Genomic DNA, 22,605 nt, shown 5'->3' on the forward strand with positions numbered 1-22,605 from the left:
TTCTTTTCCTGTATATGATAACTGAGCCAATTTATTGTGAATTCTGTGCAATAGACAATTGAAATGCTCCTTAGTTTGGAGAAGGATAAATGTCTTAAGTTCCTCAGTTTGGCTCTTGGTGTCTTTTAGCTGAGAGCATTTGCATTTATTTTTAAATGTAAATCTTCAAAAACTATAATAAAAATATTGACCAAGGGATGTCAAATGTACATCTGTTCTTCAGTATATTCAGCATTGAAAAGTTAAAATTTAGTTCCTATATTTTAGTACTATGTACACATATACTTACCCATGTATACGTATACATACACATGCATTCCTAATATTTGTTTATATTAGCATAAGGGGTAGTCAAGCTACTTAGAAGAAATTTTTACTCTAAATAATTATCAGTAGAGAGAGTTAATTAGCAGCTCAGTTAATTTACCTGGGGATGCTGAATTTACTTAATTTACTTGCTCCACACCTTCCAAAAAGTAATCAACCAAAAAAAAAAAAGAGAAGAAGCAAACACCGCAACAAGCCAACTCCAAAAAGACACACAAGAAAATGGCAACAAGTGTTGAATTTAATGTTGCCTTTTTTCACAGCAATATGGAAATGGACAAGCAAGGAATATAGATAGCCAACCACTGATGAATTTGAATTTCACTGTACAAGCCAATTATATTTACCATTGTATTAATATTGTACCTGTTGTTGATAACATTCTAGTTCTTTTATAAAATTTATAAGCAAAATATTATTTTGAGACAGTAGAAATAAGCCTTAAGTTTAAGATATTACCATTTAATTCAGGAAAATCAATTAGAACTCTTGGCCTCCTTACTCTTTCTGCCATAGGTGTGATGTGTTTTTCCTGTATTCAGCAATATGGTGGAATAGGAGTAATTCTTGCAGGTTTCACTAGAAAGGGCATGGTATTTTGAGTAAGAAAATCTAGGTTCCAATTAATTCTGTCTTCATATTACCTTTCTGATCTTGGTCAAATCATTAAACCTATCTAGGCCTCAATTTTCTCTTCTATAAGATTAATTGGACTAGATGACCTCTACAATCCTTTCTCTTTCTATCTCTATGATCTTCTGCTCTTATGAACATTTAGATAGATAAAAAGTAAGAGGAGTTTGGCAAATAATTTAACAGTGGATTAATCTCATGCCAGTAAGTAGGGGTTGTTAGTGAAACCATGTCCTGGGAAGTTCCCCTTGGCTTAGGTCCTTCCTTCCTTCCTTCCTTTTCCTTCCCCTTCCTTCCTGCCTTCCTTCCTTCCTACTTCTGCCACTGTGTGACCTGAGGCAAGTCATTCAATTCCATTTGGCTTCAGGCTCCTCAACTATAAAATGAGGCAGTTACATTAGATGGCCTCTGAAGTCCCTTGTAAGTATAGATCTAATATCTTATAAACCTTCAAAAGTTGGTTTATAGATTTTATTATCCCTTGCTTAATCACAATTAATAATAATTGAAAATATATGTCATATATTTCATATAGCTTTACTTCAGTTTTTCTAAGCTGCAGAACAGTGGAATGGGTTTGTCTGACTCCTATCCTGGCACCTTCTTTCTTATGTGCAATTTTTGTACCTAAAAAGTACCAGATAAAAACTAACTTTCCTTCCTCTGAGTAGAGAGAAGATTGCACATCCAAAGATGCCCATTCTCTTAAGTCTTTTCCCCCCTTTGAAAATGTTATTAACTGAAAACTTAAAATTTACATTTCAGAATTCCTCAATTTTAATTATCAGGGATCGTATTTTTCTTTCTTTTCTCCATGAATTTTGTAAAATTAGAGACATTAGAGTTTGCTTGAAACAAGCAATGCATGTGTAGATGTGGTTTCTTTCATCAGTGTTGAAGGGCCAGAAAGGGATTTGGGATTCTGTTCACTTTATTTTTTAAATTTAATTAATTGTTTTCATTACATTTTAATATCCAATCTTTCTTTCTCCCTCCTCACCCTGCAGAGAAGGCGACCTACACACACACACACACTCACGCACACACGCACACACACACATGCACACTCATATACACACACATATCTATATACCATAATATGGATACTTCTCTTTAGCACTTCTTTCTCTGGAGATTTTAAGCTTCTTTCTTCATGGGTCTTCATTTGACTTTTTATAATCAGAATAACTTAGTCATTCACAATTGTTCTTTGGTTTTTTGGTCCTGCCCATTTCATTCTTCATTATTTCATTCAAGTCTTTCCGTGTTTTTCTAACATCAACTAGCTCATCATTTACTGTAGCGCAGTAGCATTCCATCACTCATATATTCTCTTCTTAGTTGAGTGGCATCCCCTCAATTTCCAGTTCTTTGCTACCACAAAGAGAACTGCTGTAAATATTTTAGAACATATAGTTTCTGTTCCTTTTCCCCTGATCACTTTAGGAACCAGACCTAATAATGATATTTCTGGATCAAAGGATATACACAGTTTTATAACTCTTGGGGCATATTTCCATATTGTTCTTCAAAATGGTTGGATTAGTTCACAGTTGTACCAACAGTGTATTAGTGTCCCATTTTTTCCACATCCCCTCCAACATTTGTTATTTTCCCTTTCTATCATTTTAGCCAATCGGATAGGTGTGAAATGATATCTCAGAGTTGTTTTAATTTACATTTCTCTAATGAATAATAATTTAGAACTTTTTTTCATATAGCTATACATCCTTTTGATTTTTTCATTGAAAAATTCCTTGTTCATATCCTATAACCATTTATCATTTGGGGAAGATTCTGTTCATTTTAAAGATAGAAAAGGAGAGGCCCATTCAAGTTCACAAGAGCAGTATGTTCAGGATAGGGCTTCTGGAACTGTAGTATATCAGAAAACTTAAAGAGTGCAGTGGGCTTCTAGATAAATATAATTTAGCACTGTAGTGGACAGTATATATAGGAATACAGTCCACAGAACATGTGATATTCTCCTCCTTCTTTAGTTTACATTATTTGACTATTTTTAAAATACTGTATTCACTTTTCCCCCATCAAATATGAAATGACCCTGAAGAAGACTCAGAACAGAGGAACACATAGTAAATTGTTAAAATATGTAAATTGTTAAGTAGGTTATATGAAAAAACTTAAAGAATGGACTTTACTTAGGGAGGAGGGGACAAAAAAATAAAGCAACAACTTTGGGAGTAAGGAAGGATTACTTATTCAACAAAAATACATGTATAGGGGTTAGTATTATGTTAGAGAAGGAAATTTGCTTTTATATTTTTTTATTAAAAAGCTAATTTTTATTTATTGAGTGTCTTACAGTTATAAGCATAATATAACTTCAGGATGTTATGGAAGTATTATTATTATTACCATTTTATAGATGAGGAAACAGGTTTGAAAAAGTTGTTAGTTTACCATAGCCACAGAATTAGTAAGTAAATGAATAGTCCTATGTTTGTTCCACTGACAGCCTCTTCCGCAACAAATGGGAGAACAAAAATAAAACACCAAAATAGAAGAACAAAGGAAAGAAATGAGTTTAGAAATGAACAGTCTTTTTTTTTTTTTTGACTCACATCATGGCTGAAGTGTTTGCAACCAAATTGCATGGGAGGCACAAAAGATTTTGCTTTTAAAAAGAATTTGTCTAGAATTCTTGCCTACACATAGAAGAATAAAACAATTATTTTGCAAAAAAAATAAATCACCCCATCCTCGGTTATCTTTCCAATGAAAAGTCATTTTCCTTTGGGACTTGTGCTCCCCTAATATTATCTCTGATTCTTGATAGCATATGGGGACCAGAAGGAGGTAATTGTGTCCAATCACTTTCATCTGTGCTTCAAGAATTATTTTCCCTCATGCTTTCATTCAATCATGTGACAGTTGTCATAAAATGAACATTGAACTTATTCACTATGTGGTATTTGGCAAGCCACAATCCCTTTTCTTCCCCTCTAATCAATAAAATGACAATGATATTTTTCATATATAATGAAGCATAGGGCTGTGAATTGCACAAAGACTTGTAATCAGCAAGTCTTGGATTCTAATCTCACCTCAGACTCTGCCATGTGACCCTAGGCAAGTCATATAACCTTTTCAAAAGACATATTTCTCATTTCTAAAATGAAAAAAGTAATAATCCCTTTCCTACAGAGTTGTTGTGAAGATGAAAGATAAGGTAATCCATATGAAGTACTTCATAAATCTTAAAGTGCTTTGTAAATATTAGCTTCAACCATAACTAATTCTACCTGATAGTTGTATTATAATAATCAAATGAGGTTAATATATGTAAAATATGTGGTAACCATAAATTGCTACACAGTCTAATTGGAAGTTAATGTTATTAATATTGCTTGCTTTTGCCTTTCTTTGTATCTTCAGTACTTAGCACAGTGCCTGGTTTATCCTAGCTCACTGCCTGACTAACTTATTGACATTACAAAAGTTAAGCAACAAAATCATTTGAGTACTTAATTTGTACTGAATATTGCATTAGATGTTGTGGGTGATTATAAAAGAATCAGAAGATCCTTTCCTTCAAGAGTTCATGGTCTAGGTTTTCAACGTAACCCTGCTCAGCTGACCTAGAGAAATGAGAATTTAAGAACATCTTGAAAGATAAAGCTGTGTCAGTCAAGGCAAAGCATTGTTTTTTAAATATGAGGACAAAGAAAATATAATTAGATGAAAATTTTATCATTTCAAAATAAAATTATGATAGCTGCTTATTATTATTTAATATTCACACGAAGAGAAAGTATAAAAAGTTAGAGTAATTTTTAAAATAAATTTTTTTGGATATTTTCTTTTCCTTTCATCACATAGTAGCCCACATAAGCTTTTATCTCTTCTCAAAGGATGATCTCATATGACAAATGGTATATTTTGGAGAGGAAAAAAATACAATCAATTAATACATTGAAAAAGTCTATAAATATATGCAGTGCATAACATGAGTAGACCTCCCACTTCCACGAAGAGTTGAATTGAGGGTGTTGTCTCATTTCTCTTTATTCCAAATTCTGTTTGTTCTTTATAAATTTGTTACTATGTATGTGTGCGTATAATCTATATATAATTTTTGCATATTTGTATATACGTACATATGCTGTTATTTTTAACAGCGAATATATTTTGGGGACAATGACAACTTAACTGTCACTTTACCCAAGATTCTATTCTTTGTTTTAAAAAAAGTCATAGTGTCCATAATTTGTGGAAAGGGCTACTGGGATGTGGGTCACACTTATTATACAGTTGTTGAGGTTTGGTTACATTGTGATACTCATTCTAATATTGAAAACTCTATCTTAATGGGAACCTCTTAAGGTTTTGATTTGCCTCAAATATGATGAAATACAAAATAAAAAGTTATGTCCTAAGAGTAGATATGAACCTGAGCTCCATGAGGCAAGTCACTGTGCTTCACTAAAAATTTTGTCTCTCATTGCGCACTTATCCCAGGAGGTATTCCACAAATTTTTGATGAATCCATGACTATCAGTTTCCAGTAGCATAGTACTTTGTCCACAAGTTCTATCTTCTTCTGCTTCCTTTTTAAGTTTATGGTTCATATTTATTGGATAGATTTAGATTTGTTATCCACTTTGGAGTTCTTTTGGGGAAAAAATGGATGCTCCAAAAGTCTTAACAGTAGCATCACACTTTAACAGCTTTAAACTGCCCTAAGAGTTTTGAGATCCTTTGTATAGGTTTTATACATCTTCATTTTCTGGTATATATTTTTTAAAAGGGCAGGGGAACTTTATTTAGTATGCATATATCTGTATCTATATCACACAAAGCTAATGCATCTATATATGTATATATAAACTATATATATGCACACAACACATACACACACATATATGTATGTTACTGTAAGGAAAACATAGATCTGTTCATCTATCTTTATCTATATCTGTGTCTTTGTAGAATTGATGCATTTGAATTTAGATTGGGTTTTCCAAAGACAACTTGTACTTATCATTGACTTCTAAGTGACCTGAGTATGAGGTCTAAAGTTCTTTTTGGTGCCATTTGCTAAAAAGTCTTATTAAAACATTATCCTGCTAAGCATCTTGCAAGGCAGATGGTGCATTAGTAGGCTACTGACACAGAAGCCGATCTTACTATTACCTTATCAACAAGAATAATATAATATAGTAATATAGCTGTATGCATATATGAAGAAATTTTAGAGTAGAAAAAAGTAGGCAGAAAGAATCATACTGTAAACATGACGTCTCAGTTTTTCATGTACAGAATGGAAAAATGAAATTTTGATTTCACTGTAGCAACAGATGTTTAATGTTGTACAGAAATTTGTTGGTTGTTACTGTGGAACATTGACACAATTGAGTCAACAACAATGAAATGTAATATATTTTTAAATCATTCATTAAAACATGGCAGTTTTGGTTCTTAGGATTATGCTGCTTTTAAACTTTTTTTTGAGATAGAAACATATTAGAAGTATGGTTTTCTAGAGTGGGAGAAGTTTTAATGAGCCAATTTTATGTGCTTTTTACCAAAGCAACTCTACATATTGTATAATGTTTGAACGGATAGAAATTATGACACTTTGAGATAAAAATGACCACAAAAGTTTTCATGTAGTTTTTTTGGCATTTAAAAATATAAAATAACCTATATGTTTAGGTTCAGTGATGTTGGTTCCCCAACCTAATATGTTATTAACGGTCTCATTCCTGCTAGCATTTCTAAATATAGGAATAAATATTATCAATTGCTAATTAGAAGGGATTAGTGACTTTCCAAGTTTTATAGTAGTTTGGGGCCACACCTTAATTTTACCAGATACATTTTAGGTGAAAAATCATTTGCTTGGATATCCAATTTCAGTCATTTTTGTTTGTTGGAATAGCTTCCTACTGACAAATGCCACACTCTACTTCTTGTGGAAAAATACATGAACATCCTTTTAACCTCTTTCTTATTTCAAAGGATCAAGAAAATAATGAAAAACAGATTGCAGCTTTGTTTCTGAGACAAGCTCATAGGTCTCAGAGGTAGTGTCAAAAGTCGGGTCTTTTTATGCAATGTTACATGACCAAAACGTCTGCCCATCACAGGGAAACCAGTTCGAATATGCGAGCATGACTTCAAAGGCTTTCTTGTATCTAAACATTTGTGGCCATGTAAATCAGAAGTCCAAAAGGAGAATACTCGTATTTCATGGTGCTCGGCTGTTTTAATTCTTTCATTGTGTTGCACGTGCCAGTGGGGAGTGCCAGTAACAGAAGGGCACTGTTCTGACTCGTGTGACAAATGTAGTTAACACAAAGATCCATATTAATGTTGTCAAGTTCCCTTGATGTATTTAAACAGATTTTAATTATTTTCAGCGTCAAAAGGCCTGAAATATATAGCTTAATAGTTCCTCAAAGAAAGCTTACTTAATGTGTGAATGTAAAACCTCTCATAAAAATGAAACTTTTATATTGGCCTTAGTCATTGACATAGGTTATTCATCAAGTCAGCAATTTGTGTGGCAAAGTGCCATTTGAATAGTGTATTGTTAGAATACTTATGGTCCACTTGACAAGGGCTCTTGCTGTAAATAGTGCAATTTGACTCCAGCTGTTAAAGAGTGGCTTTGACAGCAGCCCAATAGAATGGAGATGCTTTACTGCACCACAGAAAAATCAATATTGGGTTCTTGTTCCTAGTAACCTGCTCTTTTCTGTAGATTTATACAAGACCATCTAGAGTTTATAGGTGGAAGTTTAAATATTATTTTAAAAGTGATTCACTTTTAGTTTCAAATTAAAACTCATGATAAATGGTATAAGAGCAGAGTTTTCAAATGCAGAAGTATTAAATAAAAGGATTTCCTATCTTTGCTTCCTATTTAGTCAAAATTACAGTTCAGCATTATATGGATCCTTGAGCTGGAATGGTTAAGGATTCAGTATAAAATATGAACTCAAGCATTGTGTGGCTTGTGTATTTAGCCAATACAATTATTCTTTCGCTCAGATTTTCTTTTTTTTTCTTATCAGCTGATCGCTTGTGTCCCTCCCATCAATTCTCTGTGTACTCTTTTATACATGGTAGGGTTCTTTTGTGGCGGTGCCCATAGCAACACCTACAGATGTTGACAGTCTGTAGTGTTATTGCAGGCTTTCCCAAGCAGACTCTTGCTGCTTTTGAAGAGTTTTCTAGCAGTATTCAGTAATTTGAGGTTGCTATGATACTTGACTGGTAGCAATAGATATTGAATCCCTGGTCTTAATTACAATAGACTATATACAAGACCTCTTAGTTGATTGGACTTCCCTTGTGCCTTTATAGGCATCATTAAAATTCAGTGATACGCCAAATAGGAAATGATGAAATGTTTTGGGAGTTTGCCTTCAACTCCAGTGTTCAATTTTTTTATTGGTAATAGGTTTTTAAAAAATCTACTACTCTTTGACTGGATTTGTGGAAATCCGTAATTAAGTCTCCCTCAACTTTTTATTTTAATTATTTTCCTTCCTTTCTTGAGTAGTTAAAATTCAGTTGTATACAGTCTAAGGTGATGGATAGATAGAATAATTTAAAGACTTGAAAAGCAAATTTTCCTCTTACATCTATAAAAATTCAAAGTATAATTAATGTGCTACAGATTCCTATTTTTGTGTTGGCTATTTTTAACGTAATTTTTCCATTACTGATCAGCTCTAAATGTTTGAATTTGGAAAAGGAATTGCAATTGGAAATTCTAATGCTACTAATATCTTTTTGACCTTTAGGACAGGTTGAAGGTCTGTGGTATTATCTGTCATTGCTTCTACTTCTTCATAATTTCCATTCTGAGAGGGCATTTTTATTTAATTTTCAAATCCTTAATGTTTTTATTTCAAAATTTAAAAAAATACAAATTGTACGTATTTTATTTTTGCAAGCCTCCAAAGGTCTAATACTAGGTTTTTACCTAGATAAAAAAGCCATGTAATGCTTTTGAAATTTCACTAGGGGAGCTAAAGGTTGTTTCCTATGTATGTGTACATTCAGAAACACACACACTACTTAGTCAGGAAGGGCTGGAGAGAAATTATTTTTAAACATTTCCTTGAAATATATGGCATGTTCCTAATCATTATCTATGACATTCCTGTAGCACAAAAGGTGTGAACAAGAGGTAGAAAGTGTCAGACAGATTGGTCTTTTGTGTATTTTACTCAGTTCCTTTAATAGACATTATGAGTTAAAGTACTTAGCTGTTTGGCTAGGCAGGAACTTTCCCATTATCAGCATTCCTTGGATTTTCAAGGAATATTGAATTATTTGTTCACATCCACAGTATACATGTATCTACATATACAGATACGCTGATTATCTTATTTTTACGTGATTTTATTTAACAAAAATGTTTAGTTTCAAGTGCCTGAAAATGCACTTCAGGCAAAATGTTCCCTACAAGATCCAAATATATTTACTTGTTTACTTTAGTTAGAGTGATTTTCATGAGATTATGCAAATCATAGATATTTAGATCTGGTGGTGCTGATCCACTAGTTAGTTGTCCTCATAAAATCTAGATCTTAGAAAAGTAGCGGTTTAGTTATCCCTCTAAAAAAGTTACAACAGCCTAGATAACAATTATTTTCTCCCATTGTGAATGATCTGTATTTTTTCCCATTCCCTAGCAAATTAAGATCTTGATATTTGTAGGAGTAAGATGTGAATGATATTTGTAAGAATAGAAAGTGAAGTTGGTAAAACATCACATATTGAGTCAGCTGTAAAGGTTGGTTAGGTAGAGCAGGAGAGAAAAGTGGGAGAATAAAATCTTTCTTCTTGAAAGCTGGTAATATCACTTATTGACTGATTGTACCATCTGGACTCATTTGAAAAGATCCCAGTAGTAGCACTACTTTTGTACCAATGACTTATCTTGGAACTGGTCCTAGGAGACCAACATACTCTAGGAAATAATAAGAAGCAAATATTAGGGGGAAAAGGATTTTTTTTCATAGAATACTTTTACATTAATTTAAAAAAAAAAACATACTCCCCACCCCACACTCTTCTTTTGTTCTTTGGAAGCAATTTGACATAATAGCTCAAGACACACTAAGAAATAGATCCAGGTCATAAATTAGTCATAAACTCACAAATAGGCTACCATCTTAAAACTTTAGTTTGAAGAAAATGATAGATAGTATTCAGAATACTTCTGGATCTCAAAATATAATCAGAATATTTTATTCTATCTTATAGCTTCCATGTATTTAAAAAGATCTGCCTTTGTTTTGGGTTATTGCTTTGAAATCTTTAATGAAATTATTATAAGAAGTCTTTAAATTCAGGGCTACATGACTGGGCTGGTATTTACATGACAGTATCTGTCTACAAAGAGGTGGATTTTATGATTCATATAATGAAACTCAGATATGCCTACTTTTGTCTGAGAAATATGCTAATATCATTTGAAATAATTGTGTTGTTAATAATAACATCATTTACATAGTACATTAAGGCTGCAAAGTGATTTATTTACGTTATCTTTTTTGATTCTCACAACGACCCTATGAAGTAGATCTGTTTATTATTTCTACTTTACAAATGAGGAAACTGAGTCTTAGAAAGTTTAAGACTATTACTTTGCAGTTCATGTACTTCCCTCTCTTATCTTTGTGAGTATAAGAAACTCTAGGGCTCCTTTCAGCCCAAAGTTTCTATGAATCTGTAGGACTAATATATAAAATTATATCCTCCTAGCCTTTTTCCCACTCCAAATCATTCATTACTGCTTAATTAGATTTATTTTTTAATATTGCTCCTTATTGCCAGCCAAATAAACTCTAAACTCTTAGAACTTGCGTTCTAGACTGTCCAGAATCCATCAGCTCCCTAAATTTACAAACTCTTAGACACTCCTACATACTCTTTCTCTCTGTATAAGTGCCACTACAACCAAACTGTTATTTTTCATCTTCTGTACACATCTAGAGTTTTTCCATCTCCATATCTTTGTCTATACTGTTCTCCTATGTCTAGCATGCCTATACTCTTCCCTTCCCTTGGCTTTTTAAAATTGTTTGGATCCTTCAAATGCCTCCTCTCCATGAAGCTTTCTCTTATACCTTTAGTTGAACTTAATCTTGCCTGCCTTGGACAAAGAGTGCTACTTTGTGCGTGTCTCATCTCATTATATTTGCATTATATCTGTTGAATAGTCACAGTTTAGTTCCTTGTGCTCTTTCCTCCACCTTCATCCTAGACTGCTAGCTTTTTTTAAGGAATAGTAACTTATCTGTCATCTTTGTCTGTGCCCAGAGGCTTGTATGACACTTTGCACGTAGTAGGAGCTTAATTAATAGCAGTCAAATGCTTGGAAAAGAGGTTCCAGGGGACCCCTATGCTAGCACTGGACACAGGACAAGTTGTTGTTTGGTGGACAATAAATCTAGAATGAAAGCTTCTGGAAGCTGAGATTTACTCATACTTTGAAACTTTTGTTCTGGCTCATAAAGGTAATACAATATAATAATATGGGTGAAAATAGACTAGTTGTTTAATCAGGTTCAGGGCATGGCCCCAGGATTTAGCAGTTATGTGATCAAATACATCAAATGCAATCATAACCAGGTTTTGGGGGGTTTTTTTAGTTTGTTTTTTTTTTTGCACTCAAGGCAAGCAGAAAAAAATATCCCTATTGCCAGTGTCAGGTATTCTCTCAGTAGTGAGCAGGGACAGAGGGTACCATTGTTACAGAAAAAAATACCAAAGTAAAACCATGAACATATACACCGGCACGAGGCCAGCATGTAAAGAAAGGAAAGACCAAGAATGGAGCAGGGGGAAACTTTATTCCATTCCAAAACCTGGTCACTAACTATTTTCTTGGAATTTAGTTGCTAAACTCTTGTTTGTAGATACTGAAGACTTCAGGTGCATTCAGACCCCTGTAAATTTGGTTCCTGCAGGCAATACAATTGTGTCACCCTGTTAATATTTTTTTTTAGTGAATGCCACTTTATCTCTAAGCCTCAATTTCCTCCTTTGTTAACAAGAAAATATGGGGGTTTTTGTCTCTCTAGGACCATGGAATAATTTGGAGTCCGAAGGGACCTTGGAAATCAACTAGTTCAAACACTTCATTTTCTTTTTATATATTGTATCCTCAGTAGAATTTAAGTTCCCTGAGGACAGGGGCTATTTTTCCTTTTTCTCTAAATCTCTAGCACCCAGTTTAAAGCCTTTCACATAGTAGGAGATTAATAAATATTTCTTTGATTTGTATTTGGTGGAAACTGAGGCCTGACTTTCCTACATTACATAGGCAATATATAATAAAGCTGTGATTGGAAACTAAGTCCTCTGACTCCAAAGACTGTGCTCTTTTTTGATGCATTTTTAAAAAAATCAAATGTTCTTTTTTATTATTAGGGACTTGATAAATGTCCACAAACATGATAATTTCTTTGATTATAAAAAATTGTTGAAAAACAGGATTATAGAGGACACAATGAACCACTATTAAATATAGCTTAAAAAAAAGATGGCAAATTCTACCTAGTAGTTCTTAAAATGTCTTGCTTAACTGTATTCACTTCTGCATATTCTTCTGCTCTTTTATTGTGTATTTAAAAAATGTTTTATTGATTCTCTTTTTTCTATTCTTTTACATTATTACTATAACCCCTTTTTTCTCCCCATTGTCCCTCCACACACACACACGCACACGCACATGCACACCCATTAAAAGTCCTTTTTTTGTGACAGATAACTTATAGTCAAGCAAAACAGATCCACATATTGGCCATGTCTGAAAATTTGTTTCATTCTGCACCTCTAGTCCATTATCTGTTTGTCAAGAAGTGAGATTCTTGATTCATCATTCATCGATCCTCAGGGATCATAGCTGCTCTTGAGCCATTATTAGGAAAGCATTTTTAACCTGTAAAATATTATAAAACTATTATATGCTATGAGAGGCAATTGGCAGATGGAACTGTCCTGGGACTAAAGAGTCGTGAATTCTAATGTTGCTTCTGCAGTTAACTGCCTGCATGACCTTGAGCAAATAACTTGCCTTCACATTCTTTGTCTCTGAAAGAAAGGTGTTGGACTAAATGTTGTCTTTCTTTTACTTCTATGTTTCCATTTCTGTTATTATAGACATAACTTCTTTCCTGTTTACTCTTTATCATTTCCTCTAATTCAAATAATATGACGTATATCATGATATATGATATGTAACCAAAATTGTGGAAAGGTTCATCGTCACCTTGCTTCAATTATACTTATCACACAAAGAAGTGCAGCCCACTAAAAAGAACACAGATCTCAGGACCTAGAGTCTACCATTGGTCTTTGGATTATGTGGATGCTTAGAGAAGTGGCTGGGTGGAGCGTTGTATAGAACACCAGGCCTTGAGTGAAAAAGACTAATCTTTCTGAGTTTAAATATGGTCTCAGATAGTTACTAGCGTTATGACCCTAGGCAAGTCACTTAACCCTGTTTGCCTCAGTTTCTTCATCTGAAAAATGAGCTGGAGAACAAAATAGTAAACCAGTCCATTATCTTTGCCAAGAAAATCCCAAATGGGGTGACAAAGAGTTGAACATTATTAAAAAACGATTGACAGTACAAAACAAAAAGGAACAGATTTAAGAGCTGGAAAAAACCTAAGAAGTCATCTAGACCAACTCCTCTGTTTAAGAGAGGAAGAAAATGAGGCCCAAAAAGGTGAATGAATTGATTTTCTCATGGTCACAAAATTAGCAAATGGCAGACAGATCTTGAACTCAGCTCTCCACGTCCAGTGTTTGGCCTATCATTCTATGTCTACATGTCTGTGCCTTTATTTTCTTATTGAAAATGAAGATAATGTATTTGTCCTCTTTACCACACATGGTTGTTTTTATGGATTAAATGAAAAAAGTTAGTTTTCAAAAGTTCTGTGCAAATGAATGATATGATTACACTAATTCTCCATGTTTTTCAATGGTATTGATGATTTTTGGTAGCTTTTGATAGTAATTGATGATTTGTAGTAATGTGTTGGAGGGAATCATTATCAATTGTTTAATAAACTTTAATTTTTTTTCTTACTGAAGCATATCTGGTAAGATCTGAAACTTTGTGTCTGAGTGTCTGTTATATGTTAGCAATCAGTCTGTATAAAACTGGTAATAGATGGGTCATCCTTCATGGTTTGGTTTTAGTTTGTTTTTTTGACAGCATTCTTTATAACCATAATTATCTTCAAAAAAATCTTTGGACATTATTTTCTAACACTGCATATGGCTCCTGGATTTGCTGTGATAGTTGTTTAAAAAAAAAAAAAAAGACTGCCCATTAAACCTCCTGACTAAAATACCTATGGTTCAGGAATTGGTGGTGTTGGCTTTGAATTATTTCACTGAAATTTTCCAAGAGTAAGCTCCATAAGTTACTGTACTAGGTTTCAAATCATTGTCTGCTTCACTGCCCCTGCTAGTCCACAACAGAAGGCCCATTCAGAGGTCATGACCTGACCTCTTTTGCCTTCAGCTGCTGTCATGTAATTCTCCAAGACTACTGGTGCTTTTCCCAAGTCTTAGCCTTTAACAGTATTGTTTTATTCATCATTTTAACTTTGATATATAGGAAAATGATTATAAAAATAAATTTCACTATTTTGCTGAAGAATTAGCATTTTGTGGATTCACCTTTTTTTATCTATCTGCAAAATAATATGCATTCATCTCACAGGTATATCACAAGGCTTGTAAAAGTCATGTGTTGCAATCTATGAGGTTCTCAACCACTTCATTATGCATGGATGATGCATCATATCCTCTTAAAGCTTTCATGGCTCTCTTGCGGTTATCTAATTTCACCTCGATTAATCATTTAATAGAGTTGCTTTTGATTCCCAATTTTGGGTTGTGCTAAATTTTTTTCAGAGTTATACTGTGCAAAATGTAAAGTTTCATTACTTGAAAATTAGGGCAGAAATGGCCAGGAGTAATGGCCAGATTAAAATCTACTAATGTTTAAAAATTTTCATCATAAATTGAAAGATTTGATTTGTTGTTAAGAGCAAATAGGACTTTACTTCCAGACATTGACAAGGGGTTGTTAGGATCCTTCTTTGCTAGTCTGTTGGTGCCCTACTATTCCACAGAGTTGAGGAGAAATGACCCCTGCCCACTCTCTCTCCCACTCACAAATTGTTCCTTGGGATGTATCAGGACCAGTTTTATCCTCAGGTTTGGAAGAAGGGAAGGTTTGGAGAGAAAGATAATGACTTTTGTTTTTGAGTATTCATTGGTAGGATAACTAAAGACATGAAAGCTGTTGAGATAGTGAAGGAATATGGTATACAATAAAAAGAGAAGGTACAGGACATAGTCTTGAATCACCCATAGTTAGTGGGCGTATCAAGGATGAATGTCTTTGATCCAGGTTAAGAGAACTTTGAATGGTAGGCAAAGGAGTTTGAACTTCATCTTATAAATCATGTAGAAATCATGGAAATTTCTTTGAAGTCATTGAAAGTTCCTAATGGAAAAATAATATTCAAATTTATGTTTTAGGCAGATAAAATTAGTGGCAGTAAGGAAAAACTGAGAAATTGGAGGCCATTGCTTGAATCAGTAGACTATCATAGTCATCCCAATGTGAGGGAAAAAGTGTCTGGAATTTAGAGATAAAGCAAAATAGATACATATGTGAGAGATTTAAAAAATAATTGACAGGACTTGGTGGCTGTTTGATTCACCCATGTTCAGTTATCACCTACATTTCATACCTCAATTTTGGGGGAAATGACGATGTCACTTAGCGAAACTTGAATATGTAAAGCAGAAGCTAATTTTAGGGAAAAGATTGCAAATTTAGTTTTACATGTGATGAATTTGGTCAGAGAGATTTGCAGAATAAATAGAACTTTCATCTGGCTTTGAACTACCTCTGTAGTATAAAGAGGAGGGAAGGATTTCTGGGAAGTCAGAGAAACACGATATTCAATTCCATTTGATTCAGCAAACTCTGGGGAAGCATGCAAAAGTAAAACAGTCCTTACCCTCAAGAAACTTATATTCTACTAGAAGGATATAATATATACTTCTATAATCCTAAGTATAATACAAAGAAATTTGTAGAGGAAGAGATGATTAGCAATTGTTAGTTAGAGAGGCAAGATGGCATAAAGGAAAAAGCACTAGATGGAGAGTCTAGAGAGACTAGGTTTTAAATCCTGTCTAGATATTATCTGTGTGACAACTGAATATCCCTTAAACTATCTATATCTCAAATTCCTTATTTATAAAATGGAGATAATAGTATCTAATTGACAAGATTGTTCTAAGGACCGAAAGAGATCAAATGAGATGGTATACAAGTATAACTTTATAAACCTTAAGGTATATAAATGTTATTAATGATTGATTGATTGTTTAAGTGTGTGGAGGGGAGGTAAGCATCAAGGAAGTATTTCTCAGAGGAGATGTGCCTCAGCTAAGCCTTGAAGGAAATTCTCAGAGACAAAAATGGGAGGGGAGGGAATTGTTTTTATTTTTGTTGTTGGTCTGTTTTCAAAGACGAGTAACATCATGAATGATGTCTTGACATGCTTGAATTGGATTTAAGTGAGGCAGTGTTGCACAAAGCCATCAACTTCACTCTTTGTTCCTGAGTCATCAAAGTTCAGTGGCAGAATAAGTGTCAAGATGACTGGTGATGGCCCAGGATGCAGTGGATGACCTTGTCATCTTCAATACCTGACCAAGCTCTATTTGAGGCACGAGTGATGGCTTCTCTGGAGGCAAGAGATGGAGAACAGAGTTCAGTGAACAGTTAATAAGTCATTTGGGGTAGAATATAGAATTAATGAAGATAGGTGGGAGCTAGATTGTGGCAGACTTTAATTACCAGGCTACAGAGTTTGTATAGTTGATGAAGAGCCAGGGAAGTCACTTAGATTTAGTGGTTTAGAAAGATTATTTTTGCACCTGTAGGAAAAATTAGAGAGTGGAGGGACCAGAACCAGTTCAATTAGGAGGCCATGACAAGCTGCAATGTCTAGATGTACTCAGTCTGAATAAAGACAGTGGTTAGTTAGCTATAGTTAAGGCATGAGCATGAGAATAGAATCAGGAATGAAAAAAATTCCTATGGTTTGGGATAAGAGGTCACTCTTATTGGAATGAGAAATTCACTCTCCCTAGGGAAGTAATAAGGGATAATTTTAGATAAGTAAGAAAGGGGAACATGATGGAGTTACTTGAATTCTAAGATGAGAAATTTTGATTATTTCTTAGCATCCAGTAAGGAATCATTTTAAGTTCTTAAATAGGGATGTGATATGATGAAAATATTATTTTAATGTCTTGTTTTATATGGCAATTTGAAAAAAAAAAGTGAGTAAAATCAGTCCATAAGCACTTTGTCATCTTTAAAACATTATTCTGAACTTAATACCAAAATTAATATTTCTACATACAAAGTAGAAAAATAAATTAGGCTGTGCATGAAAATGGCCGTAAATTGGGAAATATCACAAGAAAATATTGTATATAAATGTAACGGAATATTATTGCACCATAAAAAGTGATTAAAAAGAAACTTGGAAAAGGAAAAATTCAGAGAAAATTGGAGAGATTGGTATGAATTATGTAGAGCAACTAGGAGAACAATTTATACAATAAGAAAAGTATCACAAAGAAAAGATCCTGAAAATGTAAAGACTGCACAATGCAATGACTGGCCATGATTCCTGACCATTTGATCAATAATGAATCATATATTTCTCCTAAAAGAGAGGTGATAAACTCAAGATGTAGAATGAGCATCCACAGTCAATATGGAAATTTGTTTTTCTACACACAATTATTACAAAGATGAGCTTTTATCTTTATGTAAAATTCCTGTGCATATTATCAGCAGTTTTGATAAAAGTGTAAGAACAAAGCAGGCAAATGATTCTTTTTTTTCAAAATAGTTTTTATTATATGAAAATAAAGCCCTTTTGCATAAACAAAATAAGTGCAATTAGAATAAGAATATGTAGTATCTCCCCTATACATGCAGTGCCCCACAAATAGTTAATCTCAGGTTTAAAGTACATCTGGATCCTCCAAAATGGTTCTTGAACCCCCACGAATATGTTTGTTTTTCCTCTTCTTAAAAAAACATTTAGTTAGAAGCAGGGACATTTAATGAAATAATAGTAAGAAAAGTTGCAATATCACATTCTTCATTCTCATCCCCTACCAGGGCATATGATTGCATATTACCATAAATAGGAAGAGTGGGCATGTATAGCTATTACACAGAAACACTTACGGATAGGGGCAAATAGATCATTGGTATCTTTTCGTGATATCTATAGGTCCCCAGTAGTCTTGTGCCTTTGTTTCCTTGGTCTTATGGTGGCTGCTCAGTTGAGCAGTCTTTGCTGGTCTCCTGTTTCATTGTTTTCCAACCTGTTTTGGTGATTGGTAATTACTGTCCATAATTTTTTTCTTCCCTCTAGCTAGCTTCTGGGCTTATCTCCTCAAGGCTACCCACTTACCATCTCAGCTCTAGTCTGCTAGGATTCAAAAATGATTCTTTATAGATCAGTGGTGTCCAACTAAAATAGAAACATAGGTCACTAAATCATAATAAAGATCCCCGATGGTCACATATTAGCATTATCAAAGTTTTATTAAATTATTATTAATTTTGCTAAATATTCCCAAATTACATTTTAATCTGATTCTTGTGGCATTTTGGGAGTATAATGGGCCACTGTGCATTTAGTATTTTTGTTGTAGAGTATTGATTTTGAGAAAATTGAATTGGTAAAGCAAAATATAGCCTTAAAGACTCTTCTCACACATTTCCCTCATGCATAAATCTAAATCATAAAACACTATTTGATAGTTGTTAACAACAGAAAGAACTTTCTCTAGTGATTCACTGGATTTCAGCAATAGAAGATGTTTAACCAGCAGAATTTTATCAGACCATTTACCCAGATTTGCAGAAGAATACCCTGTATAATGAAGAAAATTTTCTTCATTAATATGTGATCCTCTTGTATCCATATCATATCACAAAGAAATGGAACATCATAAAGGCAAGCTTTGCTAATATAAAAGATATTAGATTGTTTAACAATCTACATTTTAAAAAATGAAGTAGATTAGAAAACACAGACATGCAAATGGACAAATCACCCTTTGAATTTATCTATCAATTATCTGGTAAAAATGGATAATGAACAAGGAATTGGGTAGGAAGTGAGAGTGAGTTCTAATGAATTTGTTAAATTGTGCAATATTTTCACCTATAACAAGGTTTTTGCTATAAAAAGCTCAAATCTGTTATACCAACATTATCACTATACTCTTATGGTATACAACCATGAATCCTAACTTCTAACAGGTACAGAAGAATTAAATTCATAAATATTATCCTAAAGGAGACTAGAAAGACAAATAATGGACATACATGCAATACATTGCCAAGGATGAATTGTATCTTCCAGGCAAAAATGTAGTGCAGAAGAAATATATCAAGGAAATATACATGTGACTAGAAAATGTCATGAGCCAGTCATATGGATGAATGAAAGTGGTGCATTGATAATATACTAATATGACAACACAGCATAGTGAATACTATGCTAGACCAGAAGTTTACATCTTATTTCAGTTACTTGTGAGTTATATGACTTTGAGAAAATAATTTAAACTCTTTGAATATCTACTCTATCATCTGATTCAGTAAGTAGTGCAAAAAGTGTGCTTGAACTTGAGATCTGAAATAAATTTTTAAAAGTTACACAATAGCAATAAAATTATGAGATGATATTCCTAGTGATGATACTGAAAAAATATAAAAGGGTTCAAAAGATAATTTAAATATTCATGAATGATAGGGTCCTACTAGTAATATCTAGTTTTGAAGAAAAAAAAATAAAACCTATCCTGTTTTTTAGGCACAGATCTACCAAAAACTAATTAATTCAATTACACTAATCTTAAGCAAATATACTTAGAGAGAAAGAGGTGATAGGCAGTTTCCCCATGCCTTTGAAAACCTTTCTAATAGAATCCATTTTGGAGTGAAAATTTATAACATTTCCAACACAAAGACATAATTCCAGAATAAAGATTAAGCCAAGGTTAGGAGCTTAGGTCTTGGAACAATAATAGCTTTAAAAATGTTGGTGCATCCTGAAAAATTAATTCCCCAAAACTTCTATCAGTCCCTGACTTCCATGGACTTTTCGTTTAGCTCTTTCAAAGATGAACTCCAGAGATACTTCCATTCACTGAAGCAATCAAAGTCTTGTTACTTTTCTTAGTCTGATCATCACCTTAATCATTTGGAGACAGAATATTTCCTGGGCTGACCAAGAACTAGAGACCTGGGGTGGAGATAGAGGCATTAGAAACTGTTAAGGCATTATAAACAAATGATGTAAAAAGGACATCAGTGCTGAAAATTGTTTCAAAATTTGCAGTTAAACAAATATTAGGTTTCTCATTCAAGTGGGACCCAAGGACTTTGGACTAAAGTACTGTCCTAATATTATTTTTTAATAGGTAGACTAAAACAGACAAGGGATTTGTGTGTTTTTGTGTATGTGCATGTTTCTCTTTGTGTATGTGTGTGTGTGTGTATCAGTGTGTTTCCACTTAGTCCTACTCTTTTAAGGTTGTCTTAAAGATAGCACTCAGATATGCTTCTTTCACAAAATACCCTGTAGCACTGCTGAGAGGGGTTTTTTGACTAGGCATGGTCATTGAGAAAGCTTTGTGGCACTACACTACAGACAGGAAGCCATTAATTAGTACTCTCTGAAAATCCTCAAAGATGACACGTATTTGCTTTTTGGACCTTTATTACAATGGCTTGCTATTACTTTGGTTATTATGTAGTAGGTATTCAATAAATTTTGTTGAATTAATAATTTTGAGCAAACACTATTTAAAATTGATTGATCAAGATGTACTTAATAAAAACCAAAGTTGTAGGGTATAGTCTTCCACATCTATAATTGTAGCTCCTGAGGAAGGTGAGGCTGGCAAGTCTCTGGAGCTCCAGGTTCTGATCTGCCATGAACAATCATTAAGTCTGGTATCAATATGGTTTCTCCCCTTCCTTCTACCCCTTTCAAGCAGAGAGCTACCATGTTACCCAAAGGAGAGGAGAACCATCAGAATTTGGAAATGGAGCAGGTCAAAAGTCCTGGGCATGTCAGTAGAGGGGTCTGGTTTATGATTGCGTAGCTCTGTATTTCCAAGCTGGGACAGGTAGGGAGACCTGGTCTTTAAATATGTGTGTGTGTGTTCGTTATAAAGTAATGTGTGCCTTAGTGAGTTCAAGTTACCTAGTCTTTAATTATCTAAATGCTATTGTTTGTAAAGAGAGACTAATCCCAGGGATAAGTACTTGAATAAGTGACTCCCAGAAGGAGTGTTAGATGTATATACATTAATGACTGGGCTACGTATATGACAGTCCTAGAAACATCAGGAAAATTTGCCATGGCACAAATTTAGTATTAAATGCAGGGATGCAATTTATATTACTAAATAAAGTAGTTATTGGATTGAGGGAAGAACTTCTCCTAAAGAAGAGAAGATATGGTACCAATTGCCATCAAGGAAAAGTATAAGTATTTTTGTTTTCTCTTTCTGTTGCTTTTTGTGTACATTATAAAGCAACCACCAACTTCTTCAGAAACTCATTGAATTCAAGATCCACAATGTAGTAATTACAGAAGAAAAATAGATGGTGGGAATCGTATTCACATAAAGGGTTATGTTCTAGGTGCCCAAGTGAACCAAGTTGCTAGGAAATTCATTCCATAGTGGTTAGTAGGAAGGCCCACTTTTCCTGGCATAGCACCCACGGTAATGTTCCAGGCTAATACACCCTGACTTTCCCTGAAGGGATGGGAGCAAGGACATTCAGAACTAGATGGGACAGTATCCTACTTGGAAGTTTATTGACAGTGAACAATAATGATAATAATAGCTAATCTTTATAAATTCTTACAGAAGATTTACAAAGCACTTTATATTCATTCTGAATCCTGAGTTTCAATCCTGGTTTTGACACCAGAATTCTCAGAAATAAATTGTCTTGAATAGTGCTGTTTTCTGGATAACTGAAGTTTTACCTTTTTCAATTCACTTCAAAAATTCACACTTATTATATATCTACTATGAATAAGACATTTTTACTAGTTGTTTTGTTGTCATTAATTTGTTTTGGGATTTGGAATTTTCTTGGCAGAGAAGCTAGCATGGTTTACCATTTCCGTTTCCAGCTCTTTTTTCAGATGAGGAAAGTGAGAAAGAAAGAGTTGAGTGACTTGCCCAGAATCACGCAGCTACTAAGTAGTGTCTGAGGCCAGATTTGAACTCAGAAAGATGAGTCTTCTAAACTCCAGATCTGGTACTCTATCCACTTGCCACCTAAACTGTCATTTTTACTAAGAATAATTTCCTTTTCAAAAAAATAAAACTGTACAGATCCTGGCTTAAATGTGTCTATGTAATATGTGCATAGGAGAAACTGGACGAAGTGAGGAGGTAGAGAGCACACCTAGACTGGTAATCAGAGGAATCAGTACCCTAGTCCCCTATAAAACATCGATATGAGGAGAGTATTTGTGCAAA

At 33.8% G+C, this 22,605-nt stretch overlaps 1 protein-coding gene across 6 annotated transcripts in view; it reads left to right on the top strand.

Moving 5' to 3' along the window:
- WDR72 (WD repeat domain 72) overlaps window positions 1-22,605 on the top strand; it is a 302,488-nt gene that overhangs the window by 114,791 nt on the left and 165,092 nt on the right. The window lies entirely within an intron of this gene.

The sequence above is a fragment of the Notamacropus eugenii genome, chromosome 1 (genome assembly GCF_028372415.1).
Source record: "Notamacropus eugenii isolate mMacEug1 chromosome 1, mMacEug1.pri_v2, whole genome shotgun sequence".
NCBI classification, from domain to species: Eukaryota; Metazoa; Chordata; class Mammalia; order Diprotodontia; family Macropodidae; genus Notamacropus; species Notamacropus eugenii.